The 11,788-nt window shown below is 30.6% G+C and overlaps 1 pseudogene; it reads right to left on the reverse strand.

Moving 5' to 3' along the window:
- Window positions 1-8,030: 8,030 nt before the first annotated feature.
- LOC145088412 (3-ketoacyl-CoA synthase 19 pseudogene) lies at window positions 8,031-9,673 on the reverse strand (annotated as a pseudogene).
- Window positions 9,674-11,788: the final 2,115 nt, after the last annotated feature.

Below are 11,788 nucleotides of genomic sequence, written 5' to 3' on the forward strand. Positions count from 1 at the left end.
GCTACTGTTCATGCGAATTTTCCCGGGTATTTCTATTTTTCTTTATTTTTTTTGCCAAAACTTGTAAAATTCATAACTTTTGCATACGAACTCCATTTTTGACGTTCTTTATATGCACGTGTAGCTAAAATTATACTCTACGACTTTCATTTAGACTTCATTGGCAAATTTTGAATTTATTTTTTTATATTATTATTTTAAACAGATCGGGACGTGAATCCGTTATAAATTCATAACTTTTTCATACGACGTCCGTTTTTGTCTGTCTTTTTATCGTTGTACTACTAATGACGAGACCTTCAATTCTCGTTTAGGTTGTGTCGGATAAAAACCACTCGATCTTTATTTCGAGTTTTTAGCTGTACACTGCTATACTGAAACTTCGAAAAATCATAACTTCCTCATACGAAGTCAGATTTTGGCGTTCTTTTTATGAAAGTTCTCGGTTTAACAAAAACTATAACTTTCATTTAGATTTCTAAGGCTAGAAAGCCTTTTATCAAAAATTCAGTTTTTACACTGAACAGTGTTTTGCCGGTTTTGTCGCAGATTTTCGATTGGTCATAACTTCTTCGTTATAACTCGGATTTTAGTGTTCTTTATATTTTTGGAAACCTTGTTACAATCTCTATCACTTGGTTTAACCTAATTGAGATTATTTAATAATTTATTTTTGAGGGTCAATTATGTAAATATACATAGTATGCCAAAATTTCTCTTTATTTAATTAAAAAGAAGTACAATTTGACATACATTATTACATAAGTTTGAAATAACGATTTGTTACTTGGTGGCTATGACTCTAGGATAAAACACTGACAAAAGTACTCCAAGCACCAAACCAATCACTCACATAAACGCACAACCATCGAAGATGGTGGCTAGTGGCGACAAAACGATGGGCGCCACCACCTCATGGTGGTGGTGGTTGCTTTTTCGGTCAAAACATTGCTCATACAACATAGTACCACCAACACACACCTAAAATACATAATAAACAGACACACACATAACCACCCTCATGGTGGAAGACTGTGGTAGAGGGTGGCAGCTACCACCTCACGGTGGTGGTGGTCGATTTTCTTGATTCCTAGCCGAGCAAACACACGTACACACTCGTAAACACGAGCTGAACACCAAAACATTCCCAACTCAGCCACTTCGGGTGGTAGGCGACTACCGGAAATCTAGAAACGGCGACCAAAGGCCACCATCGATCCCAGTCGACATACAGGACGTCAAACCACAGAAAGAACGAAGAAGAAATGATAAATGGGTGGTGATGGTCCTTACCGGGAGCTCCCTTTTTGCTCACAAATCGCACAGTGACGAACGCAGCTTGCTTCCCCGGTCTCGGCGGTTCTCCGGTTGCACATGACGTCTCCGGCTGCAAGGATGTTGTGGTGGCATCCGACGGCGAGGTTGTTGATGGTAGGGTGACGACAAGGAGTGATGGTGGTGCAATCAACAATGTGGAGGTGGAGGTTGAGAAGGCTCCGAAAACATGGTGGCAACTGAATGTTGTGGCTAGGGTTAGGGTTAGTATGGATACGTCCGTTCCATAAGAGGGGGGTAAGGAACCGGGTTTAATCCCGTATACATTTCAAACTTATGCTATTTTATCCTCTTTTGGTCCCTCCCCATTAAATCTTTTTTCAAAACAACTCCAATATTTACCATTCATCCCTTCTCTTCAAGATCTTTTTCAATTTAAATCCAAAATTTACCCTTTAGCCCCTGCCTTTAAAAATCATTTCATAATAAGTCTAATATATTACCAAACACCCCCTTACTTTTGAAAATCTTTATAAAATAAATCCCAAAATTACACTTTAACCCTCGAAAATCCAAATTATATCATCTGGCTCCCCGAAACCAACACCCCGCTAAATATTATGGATTTTAGGGTTATTTTTCATTTATTAATTTTATCTATTTATTTATTTAATAACGGGATATTACAGAGGGCTTGTACTTAAATTTACAAAGCAAATTGTGAATATTATCAAAACCTATCCCACATCATCAGAGATAAAAAAAAAAGAGTTGCAATTGTTTGATGTTATAAAAATGAATGATAATTGTTATAAGGTGACTTGAAAAATAACGCAACTCATCCTACATTGTTGGTTGTAAGCAATGGTTGTTGTAAGTGGACTTTTTATAAATAAAAGAGACCCACTCGTGCAAAGTAATTATTACTTTTTTTGCAAAATTTTGATTTTAGTATGTCGGTTTTTACTAGTTTTAAGGCATTCAACTGGTTGGTTGAACCCAAATTTTTGCAAAGCGGTTGTTTTTCTATTGGCTCGACGCAAACCAACCTACCACATATATTGTTGTTTCTTTAGTTTTTTTAGGATTTACTTAATTAGGAATTACGTTCATTCCTATTCAAAATTTGTCATTGACTCTGGCTTGTGTGTGCATGATAGAATCAGGCCCAATCCTAGCCAATTGGATTCCCTGGAAAAAAATTCAAAAAATGGGGCCCTTGACAGTGATTCTTTTAGTAAAAAAGGGTGAAACCTCCGGAAAATTTTCATTGCTATTACTCATATTCTCATTTTCATTAGAATCATTCTCAATTTCATTAGTAACATTATTAGTCTCATTCATTCCATTTTCATTCTAGTATGTACTATTAGCATTACAAGTATCTACATTTTTCACATATTTATCCATAGATCCTGTTTGACGTAATGTTTCTTGTTCAATTTTTCGTTTTTTTCACTTCCAGGAAAATGTTTTCTAGGAAACATGTTGTTATTTTAAACCTAAATAAAACAATAATGAGAAAGAGAAGTAAAGAAATGAAAACACTTCGTTACTATGTTGATTCTGAATTCAACAATGCTAAGAGCCTAATATCCAAAAGATTACTTCTCTTAGTCTTTCAATTTACCAACAACTTACAAAAATAAACACATATAAACTCAAAATCAGAGATATTTTTCAATCTAGAAATCAGACATCAGTTAATCAGAACTCAGAAACATAAAATCAAAAATCTTTTTCAATTCATAAATTTGATATCTATTTTCATATTAAGAATCAGAAATCAGTTTTTTATTCAGAAATCAAAATCAAAATCGAAAATCAGTTTTTATTCAAAGAATCAGATGTCAATTTCGATTATGAAACAAAAAATCATTGTTCAAACACAATTCATAAATCTTATTCATTTGAATAGTCAGAAATCATTTACTTTACTTATTCCAATTTTTGTTTTCATCGGCGTCTTGGTGAACTACGTAAAAATAATTTTTAATCTTAGAGATTCGGATTATCACATGAACAACTTGTAAACAATCAACCACTAAGAGCAACTGAGATGTATGGTGTGACTGTGTTTGTGTGCGAGACCAAGAAGTGAGGAGGATTGGAGAAAGAGGAAAGAAGATCGATTGTGATTTTTCTTATTGTTGTTGTTAGCAAGTTAAACCCTATTCTGGTTTTTTGAAAGAAAAAAACGTCCTTAGATTTCTCGTCTTTTTTTTTTTTGGCTCCAATAAATTGACTATTTAAGAATTATAATTACTTTTGCCACATTTTCACTCCTTCTAATGTAAGGCGTAAAAGTTTTTTTTCTTGTGCATGAGGGATTTTCTTTGTCATAAATATCATTATTATTATCATACATACTTATAAAGCTAACATTTTTTCTTGAATCTCGGCTCACCAACGTAAAGTCAAACATACGCCTTGCAAAATATGTAATTAAAATTAAATATCATATTTAATATTCGACTTATTTTAAAACACTTGATGACATTTATGTATAATGATATATTTTGTATGACTTTATTCTTAATTTCAATGTTTAATATTTGAAATTTCATATATGAAACCTTGGATGTTTTGGTGTAATATAAATATTGGAATACAATGTTTATTAGCTCAATATTATTTATTAATAGCTCATTCAAAACGACTTATTTCTTATTTTATCCAAAATATATTATTGGACATAAGAAAATTAGATTATATTAATGTTATACAAAAACTTATAATATATATTAGATATTATAAAAGTAAAAGTAAAGTTTATAAGGTATGGACTATATTAGATAGTATCAAAATATAAATTGATGGATTTTTATGTTATTTGATAATTCGGTTAATGCCCAAAACAAGACTAAAAACGTAAATTTCAACATATTACTATTTTTTCCCATAATTATTTTAAACACTTAAATGCAGTCTTGCGCAACACGCGAGGTTATGCCTAGTCATACATACTTATAAAGCTAACATTTTTTCTTGAATCTCATGTATTTGAAACCCTATTTTTTAATTTTCTCAAACCACATTTATTTGAAACCCCATTTTTTTAACTAATGCAACTTAAAAGTTTTCTTAATTATGATTTAACACTCAAAAGTTTTATAAATTATATTATGTTTAATTGGCATTTAATGAAAAGTTTACTATAAAAAGGTCAATCTTTTGTGTCTTTTATGTTATATAAAATCTTACATGTAAGAAGGATGTGAAGATATTGTGATTCAAAAGTTTTCATATAGTTGAAGCATTCACGATCCAAATATGATGATTTGAAGAAATGAATTGTGTCGCATCGATGGTAATTGTAATATGATTTTTTTCTTTCAACCAAAACAAATGAAACTTTTCTATTCTTTCTTTATATTCAGTTTCTCATTTAATCTTTTTATGTGATTTGTGTATATTACTCAATCTTGAATGTGACTCTCCAAACATCAATATTTTGCTTGGAATATCTTTCTGCTTCTTCTTTTTCAAGAAAAATATTTTGATTGCAGGTTAGTGAAGAATTGTCATCATGTTTCTATGGTTGAATGGTGTTAAATGAAGAAGGAAGATTCATAAAATAGATATAGGTTTTTTTGTTTGAGCAAAGTTGACGAATGTTAGTTTTTTCTTTTGATTTACATGTTTGTTTATGTAACATATTTATTTATATATTCAACCACGCAATGCTCTTATTTATTTGATTGTAGTTTTTCTATTTTGATTATGTTTATTTTCTATTATTTTTTTGTTGGATTATCCTAAACAACATATTTAAAAGACAATATTTAAAAGATAACATAATTTTGAACATTTTATATGTAATTATGATAGACTTATCATGATATGTTCTTCATATGAATGTAATTTATTCATATTACTACGACAAGAATTACATATGACGTTTACGAAAATATATATAATATATGTGATTTGTTTAACATGTATATGCACCTATGTATGTTATAAATTTATAATTAAATATCTTTATGTTTAATAATTGAAGGGATTAAAATGATGCATCAAAACCAATTGTTTAGAAAAATATAATAATAATAATAATAATAATAATAATAATAATAATAATAATAATAATAATAATAATACATTTTCAAGTACCGCATTCATTTAAAACTCATATTACAACTCAAGAGTTTTCTAATTTATGTATATTTATTAGTTACAACTCAAGAGTTTTCAACTTATGATTATTAATTTGTAATCACTAATAATTTTTTATTTTCCTTTCTTTTATAAGGTTGTAAAGTTTTCCCCATTAAAAACATTAATGTATTTGAAGAGATTTGTGATTTAAATATGAAGAATAATATAAATGTTATAATAGATGTTTTAGTGTTTTTATGTTATTAAAAGTTATAAAGTTTATTTTTCATATTTTTTATTATTCGTTGTATATATATCTTTTTTAATATAAACGTTATAATAGATGTTTTTTCTATTTTTATGTTACTAAAAGTTGCAGTTCATATTTTTGTTCATACGTTTTGTTACCAGTTATATTATCATTCATTTGATATATAATTTACACAATTTTAAACGGTTTATAAAATTATCAAATAATTGTATATATCACAATGACTTAAAAATTAAACTGTAATGTTTAATAAAACTATTATGTTTACGATATGTTTGCTTTACTACTAACATTTTGTTTCAAAGTAGAAATATTAAATAATAATTTGGTAAAAGTTATTATTTTAACTATATAATTCTATTCACGCGTAACGCGCGGGGATTCACCTAGTATACTTATAAATAAAGCATTTTTCCTTTCACCACATTCATTTGAAACTTTCATGACTTTTCAATTTCTTTCTAATAATGATTATAAGTTTGTTAATAAAGTTAAATAAATATAAAACTTAAAGTGTAAATAAATATAAAACTTAAAGTGTAATCATATAAACTAAATTTCAATATTAAAAAAATATATTTTCTTCTACTTATAAAGTTATGGTTTTAACTTTTAACATATTATAATTAATTTACTAGGTCTAATATGTTGTTGTATGTAAATCATTATCATTTTAAAGCTACAACTTTTGAACAATTTGTATAAAATACTTCAATTGTTAATTTAAATATAACCTTACATGATCAACTTAAATATAAATTTTAATTCAACTTAAACAACATAAAGAATATTATGTAAATAGTTAAAAGTGATAAATTGTAGTATCTTTCTAATAATGATTAAAAGTTGGTTAATAAGGCTAAATAAGTATTAAACCTAAATTGTAATCATAAATAAATTAAATTTCAGTATTAAAATAATATTTTTACTTCTACTTATAAAGTTATGTTTTTAACTTTTAATATATTATACTTAATTTATCATATTTAATATGTTGTTATATGTAAACCATTATCAGTTTAAAACTATTTTTTTGAACAGTTTGGACAAAATACTTAAATTGTTAATTTAAATAGAACATTACAGGGTCAACTTCACTATAAATTTCAGTTCAACTTAAGAAAACCCAAAGAATATTTTGTGAATAGTTATAAGTGATAAATTCTAGTGATAAATTCTAAAACTAAATTGTAATATCAATTTAACTAAAATATTTTCTAAAGATATTTATATAATCGTTAAAAGTTTTCAAATAAGTAGATTAAAACAACTTACAATAACAATAGTTAAAAATAACTCTAGATAAACTATTATATTGTTACATTTAAAATAATTTTTTTTTATGTTTAAATAATTACAATGATAGAAATTAAAACGTTAAGCAAATAAATTTTAAAAAATTAATTAACAATAACAACAACTATAAATAACATTAAACCATATATTATATTTAATTTTATTTATTAGTGACCCGCGTGTAGATGTCATTTAAAAGGTTGAGAGTATGCAGTTTTAATAGATGTATATATTATCATATAATTCAAAATAATGAATATATTATATAAACTTAGTATACGAATTATTATATCAAATTTAACAACATTATTGTTGTATTTTAAAAAAAAAACATATATTTATAAAGATTTCAGCTATATAGATATTTCTGAATAACGCACGGGCATTCGTATAGTATAAGATATAAACATAGTAACATATGCATAAAAATATAGGCTTAAAAAATTTGAGGCCTTCCGTCGTCAACCCATACTGCCTCCTGGATAGAATATTGTGTGCATGATAGAATACATGATCTTAACCGGTTGTACTTATCGATACTGTGCTCTTATCCTTTCTCGTGTATCTTATCTTATGTAACTGAAATAGCTATTCGTGTATCTTATCTCATGTAACTAATGAGCTATTAATGCCCATCTTCAATGTATAAATACATAAGGCATCTTCTGTTGCAGAGATGTAATCCACTTGCTCAACTCGTTCAAAGGAAACAAAGCCTCCCACTTTTGGAGGTAGCTCAATAGGTCCCTATCCTTTTTAAATACAAAACATTACATATTTAGCCCCTTATTCCTAGTTCTATTCCGATTTGGTTTCTTCATTTATTACATTTGGCAATATTCCTAGTTCTATTCCGATTTGGTTTCTTCATTTATTACATTTGGCAAGAAGCAACCTCCAACAAAGCTATTTTTAAGGTGTAGTTTAGAATTATGTTAGATTTGCCAACATTTTTTTACTTTAAAAGTCTTGTTACTGATGCTATGCAACTTGATTAGGCATTATTACACACAAAAGTACAACTTTTAGAAAGAAAGAAGGAAACGAGATTAATTTGTTTGATTTTCAACCCATCCAAAAATCACAATGAACGATAATATAACATATATTAGTGGTATTCAGTTTTTTTTTTCAAAACCGAAATACACATTTTTTTCATGTAGACACATCTAATATTTAAATGATTTGAAGAAATCATAATCCCTTGGATATGACCATGACTCGTCGGTGCCTCTTATTCGTGATTAAAAATAACAAGAAACTCTTACTACACTCGCTTTACGTAGGCAGAAGCAATTAACATCTTGCAAACATCTTGCTTATATCTTCAGGTGTGACAAAATCCATAGCTTTATCATTGATCCATCCTAATTTCTCAAGATAAGGGTTTATAGTCATCTTTGGAGGGTAATTTTCGATCATATCTTTCCAAACATTTGTTCGATCCAAGTCTGAGGTCATGACCTCCCAAATACAGTTGTTGGATTTGAAACCTGCACCAAAGCTGATCATCAAGATTCTGTCACCTTTCTTCAGCCTTTTCTTGGCCTCCATGTACGCTAGAACATACCAAAGCCCAGCAGACGAAGTGTTCCCAAAACGATGCAGCGTCATTCGAGCTGGTTCGAGGTCATACTCGTTTAGCCCTAAATTTTCACCCACTTCATCGATCACGGCTCTTCCACCTGGGTGTAAGCAGAAGTGATTGATTCCAGTTTTAAGGTTGATTTTCGAACTAGATTTGAACAATAGATAACGAATTATCTCCCAAAGTGGAAGCACTTTTGGTAACAGCACTGTTAGGTTCTTCGTCAAAGCTCGAGCAGCAATTGTTTTGAGAATTTTGCTGAGATAAATGGCTTTATATCCTTGAGCGTCTTCTGACTGCTTGCAGCAATGGAAGGCTTCGTCATCCGAAGCCAAATTGGTTCGAACCAAGCATTTGAGCTTCAAAATGGCCTGATTCTTGCGAGCGCTGTCGTTGGTTAAAAGCATCGAACAGCCTCCTACCCGGAAAAGACAGTTAGAGATCATCATGGACCTTTCTCTCCCGGAGTACCATTGAGACGACATGGATTCTGTGCTCACAACAATGGCTATTTTCTTCTTGTGAGCCTTGAACAAGTGTTGCACCAGATCGACGCTAATTAGACTTGCACTGCACCCCATTCCTGACAGATTAAACGACTTAATATCGGATCGCATATTGTAATGATTAATGATTCTAGACGTTAGAGAAGGCACCGCTGAGAGTAGCGATACATTCACCACAAGTATATCAACTTGAGATGGCAAAATTTTCGATCTGGCAAATATTCTATCGAGCGTATCGTAGAACACGGCTTCTATTTCTGACACAGAATCAACAAGTTTTGGGTGTTCTTCTTCACCCATTATGATGCTTTTTGGGCAATAAGTTTCTTCACCAAGGCCTGAATTAACCATGGTTCTTACAAGGAACCTGTGATCTTCTATACACAGATTCTTGTTGCGGGAAACAATCTTCGCACACTGGTGGGTGTCGAGCTTTCTCTCCTTCGGCGCCATGTAGCATTCGTAGTCGATCACATAGCATGTTTCGCCTCGCCTAAATACCAACTTTGTGAGCCAAAAACTAACATATGAGATCATAAATAAAATCATACTTGCTGCTAATAACTCCATTGCAAAGGGAGCCATAGAGAAATATAGATGGTTTTGAAGTGTTGTTTCTTGTGAGTTTTACATATAGCTAGGGATATATATATATATATATATATATATATATATATATATATATATATATATATATATATATATATATATATATATATATATATATATATATATATATATATATATATATATATATATATATATATACACGGCTGGTTCCAAGATACTCATGCATTATCATATTTGCGACAATTTCAGATACTTATTATGTTAAAATAATGTTGGAAATATTTATTAACCTTGAATGTTTAAAAACCACGAGTGTTTTTTCTTTTCTTTTTTTTTTTTTCTACAAAAACAACAAAGATGGTCATGTAGTTTATCAAATGTCACAAACTCAGTCTTGTTAATTTTTTTTAACGGATATGGTCCCTCTGGTTTCCAAAACTTGCATGAATAACCCTTTTTATTGAAGTCGTTACTGTTCATCCATTAATATGAGAGTATTTTGGTATTTTTAAGTAGCAGAGACTGAGTTTGTGACTATGCGTAAACCATAGGGACTGTTTATGTATTTTTATATTTTAGACAAAACTTCAAAAATGGTCCCTGTGGTTTCCGAAAATATCAAGTTTAGTCCCTAAGTTCAAAAAACCTCACAGATGGTCCCTGTGGTTTCAAAACTTTTAACATTTGGTCCTTCCGGCTAACTCCGTTACTATTTAGCCGTTAAGTCAAGGGCAATTTTGTCATTTCACTACACAGGGACCATTTATGAGGTTTTTAATTACTTTTTTTTTTTAAATAAATAAATATATAAAATTTAATATGGGTCCCACCTCTTTCTCTCTCTCTCTCTCTCCCTCTCTCTCTCTCTCTCTCTCTCTCTTTCTCTGTTCTTCAAAACTCAAGAACACACATAGTTATGAAAAAAACACACACTTTAACAAAAATCGAAATCATTCAATTCATTCTTAGAGAATTGTATGCGCATTGAAGAACAAAATATGTTTGAATCAATGATTATATCCAAAAACACACTCAAATCGGTGTAATCAACTTTCCTTCTCAAATGGACCAAGGGCGGATCTCAAATCCGGTTTACCTACACAAATCGAGCAGTGAATCTACCAACACCCCCAACACCATCACTACTTCTTCATCTCTGGTCATGTCTCAACTTTAAGCTCAGGTCATGACTTCTCGAGCAACTAACATTGACGCTGTGACATCCCCAATTTCACGGCCAGAAAAAACCGATTTGTTTATGCTTTGTTTTTATAAAATCAGAGTAATCTTTTGATTAAAAGAGTTGCGGAATTTGTTCCCAAAATAAAATATGATAAAATTTATCAAAACATTTTTCAAAGAGAGTGTATTTTCATTAAATAATAAAACCTCGGGATGTCATGTTCGTTACAGACCAAAAGCATAAACAATATAAAATAGACCTTATAATAGTTATTCAACTACTGATCTATAATCCAAAATCTCTCGTCAAGTCCGCCGACTTATATTCTTGTGTCATTACCTGTAATGAAAAGAAAACTGAGTGGGTCAGGCTTGGGAGCCTGGTGAGCATATAGGGTTTTCAACCCACAATAATACATTTATTATATTCAATTATCAAACAATCAACCCAAATACCCATCCCCATTATCTTCTTAAGGTTTCACCCTAAGAACCAACTATCCTTCATTCACTTATTCCTAAGGAATCGGCACGAAATCCTTTGCTACCAAAGTTTATCTATCGAGTACTAAATCCATAGTTATCAGACGCTAACTCCATAGTCGTCGGGGTTCACTCAAGCGGCGCTAACTCCATAGTCACCAAGGTTCACTTAACAAGCGCTAACTCCATAGTCGCCAAGGTTTACTTAACAAGCGCTAACTCCATAGTCGCCAAGGTTTATCAAATAGGCATGAAGTCACATCGTTGCCAAGGTTTATACAATAGGCGCTAACTCCATAGTCACCAAGGTTTATACGAAAGGCGCTAACTCCATAGTCACCAAGGTTTACCTAATAATAGGCGCTAACTCCATAGTCACCAAGGTTTATACAATAGGCGCTAACTCCATAGTCACCAACTATCCCATCTACCCATGTTCTAACCAACATTTTCGTAGATATAAATACTTACACAGTTTAAATCATTTAACACCTGTATAAAACTCCAATTTCCATG

Source organism: Lactuca serriola, chromosome 2 (assembly GCF_051521515.1).
Source record: "Lactuca serriola cultivar US96UC23 chromosome 2, Lser_US96UC23_V15, whole genome shotgun sequence".
Taxonomy (NCBI): domain Eukaryota; kingdom Viridiplantae; phylum Streptophyta; class Magnoliopsida; order Asterales; family Asteraceae; genus Lactuca; species Lactuca serriola.